Source organism: Penaeus chinensis, chromosome 3, assembly GCF_019202785.1.
Source record: "Penaeus chinensis breed Huanghai No. 1 chromosome 3, ASM1920278v2, whole genome shotgun sequence".
In the NCBI taxonomy this organism is placed as follows: domain Eukaryota; kingdom Metazoa; phylum Arthropoda; class Malacostraca; order Decapoda; family Penaeidae; genus Penaeus; species Penaeus chinensis.
The window spans coordinates 37,850,082-37,853,283 of NC_061821.1; positions in this window are offsets into that span (position 1 = coordinate 37,850,082).

The window sequence follows — 3,202 nt, forward strand, 5'->3', positions numbered from 1 at the left end:
TATGTGTATATGTATGTATATATATATATTTGTGTGTGTGTGTGTGTGTACATGTAGGTTTTTATACACACACATGTATGTATAGGCCTTCCTGTGTGTATATATATACACATATGTATATGTATACATATTTGTGTGTGTGTGTGTGTAACTGGGTGTTTGACTCGAGCCCTTTATAAACAGATCCAAAGAAGGGAGCAAGGGTCGTCGATATTGGGAACGAAGAAGAAAGTAAAAAAAGGCCAAGAGCGAGTGTGGGACCCAACGTGGTGCAAGCAGGCCGTTCCACCTTGAATAATAACTGGTGCTTACAGCATGGCGTAACCTACAGCCGAGGACTTATACAAGTAGGAAAAGGAGGGGTGCAGTGATACCAGTGGGGTGAGGGTGGAGGATCAGGCCGGGTGAGCATAAGCCGCAAGGATGTGGGACGGGGAAGGGGGCAGATGAGATAACACAGGACGACAGTGCAAACTCTTATTATTCCTAATTATCTGTCTCTGTTTGACTCTCCCCCCCCCCCCCCCTCTCTCTCTCTCCTCTATCTTTTTTCTCTCTCTTTCGCTCTCTCTCTCTCTCTCTCTCTCTCTCTCTCTCTCTCTCTCTCTCTCTCTCTCTCTCTCTCTCGCTCTCTCTCGCTCTCTCTCTCTCTCTCCTCTCTCTTATTCTTTCTCTCTCTCTCTCTCTTCTCTATTTCTCTTTATCTCTTTCTTTTACACAGTCTTTCTCTTTATTTTTCTTTCTCTTTGTCTCCCCCCCCCCCCCTCTCTCTCTCTCTGTTTCTGTCTCTCTCTCAATCTCTCTCTGGTGGGGGTTCAGGCTAGGTGAGCATAAGCCGCAGGTTTCTCTCGCTCTCTCTCGCTAGCCTCCGGGCTAGTAAAGCGACGGCCTCTCATCCGAGGCGCGAAAAGTTGCAATTGTCGCCTGGAGGTTACTACTGTGGCTGAGCACCATGGCGGGTAAGGACTATGCTCAGCCGAGTCAGCACACACACACGTTAGCGAGTCGGCATTAGTCGACACAGGCTGGGCTCCCCTCATGGGCATAGCCCGGGCGAGGCTCAGCTTCGCATATCGGACTTATCCTTATCTCTCTCTCTCTCTTTCTCTCTCTTCGTTTTGCCCGTGTCGTTTGAGTAATTTAAAGATAGTAATGTTAAGAAGTCCTTTCTCAGTATCATGTTCCCTGATTTTACAGTGTAATTATGCAAAGGTATTCCTTTACAATATCTATCTGTTTATCCTTCAACTACTTTATATATGCACTTGCTCTCATACACGCAGGCGCGTGCAAACACACACACACACACACACACACACACACACACACACACACACACACACACACACACACACACATACAAACACACATACATTCATTAGGGACCAGGAAGATCTCTAAACGTACGAATTCCCTGCTACGGTTCGAGATTAAGGTTTCTACCGAAGTGCAAATAAGTACTTAAACTGTATGGTCCCGGAACTCCACTTGCCACATTAAACATAAATAAGATAAATAGATGGCTGACTTAGGTGTAAACAGACAGTAAAGTAGTGTTGTTGTAAAAGAAGAGAAAAGAAAAAAAAACGGAAAGAAAACGCACGAGAGAAGGTGGAACCAACCTGGTACAAGATAACGCAGATCATTCATAATCGCTCAACCTTCGATAATACCTGGTGATTACAATGTGGCATAACAACGTAAATCGTCGTTTCAGTATTTGTTGTTTAATCTTAGCCAGCTTCCCAGTTTTCACATTCATTTTGTTTTTCTTACGTTACACTAGATGATCCTGCTTTACATGGAAAGGATATTTTGTTCATCATTGCAACGAGAGCATGGAGTAACATATTACTCTGTGCAATAACCTCCACATTTGCTGATAATGATGAGATCCTGAATTACAAGATAAAGGGACAAGTACGTTTCCCACTATTTAGGTACAGAGGGTATTGTGACTTGGACTTTCATTGAATTTTCAAATATCCGCAGGCTTAGAAACACATTTCCGGAAGGGAGGGATTGTCCTTGTTAAACAGCAATTGTAATATTCTCTGTGCAGTAATGTTACAGTGCAATTCATTACACACAAGCTGTTGCGTATTGCCGAAAGATTCTGCAATATACTTATTAATATCTACATATCTATATCTAAATCTGTCTATCAATATACTGTATATATTCATGTACAACACACACACACACACACACACACACACACACACACACACACACACACACACACACACATATATATATATATATATATATATATATATATATATATAAATGTGTGTGTGTGTGTGTGTGTGTGTGTGTGTGTGTGTGTGTGTGTGTGCGTGCATGTGCGTACATATATATGTAATTATATATATGTATATGTATATGTATATGTATATATATATATAAATAAATATATATGAATATACATACTGAGCCGCACACACACACACACACACACACACACACACACACACACACACACACACACACACACACACACACACACACACACACACACACACACATATATAAATATATATGCATATGAATATAATTTCTATCTATATATATATATATATATTTATTGATATCAATATCTATCTATCTATTTATCTATATCTCCCTCTCTCTCTCTCTCTCTCTCTCTCTCTCTATATATATATATATATATATATATATATATATATGTATATATACATGTATATATATATATATATATATATATATATATATATATATATATATATGTATACAAATTCTGTTAGAGTCGGAGTTAATAGATGCGCATATAATAGTACGAGATTGGTGGTGTTTTTAAGAGGGAAATGAAATTCTGAAAGAGGAAGTAGTATTGTTTATGTAACAGCTATTGTGGAGAGGAAATCATTGATAAAGAGGAGCTAAATTAGAGAGGGGCCAGCTCACTGAGGAACGCCACTGGAGTTGGGGAAGGCTTCAAAAGTTGAAGACCAAAGGAAAAAGTTTAGCCGAAATAGACAGGCGCTTTCAAAAGCTTTAGAAATATCAAGGACTATGACATAAGTTTCTCCGAAGTCTCTCAGCGATGAAGACCAGATATGAGACAAATATGACAGGATAACACTAGTGGACCTTGTTTTGCGAAAACCATTCTGGTGATCAGATAACAAAGAGTGCCATCGCAGATGTAGGAAGTGATGTATAATGGTATCCAAAGCCT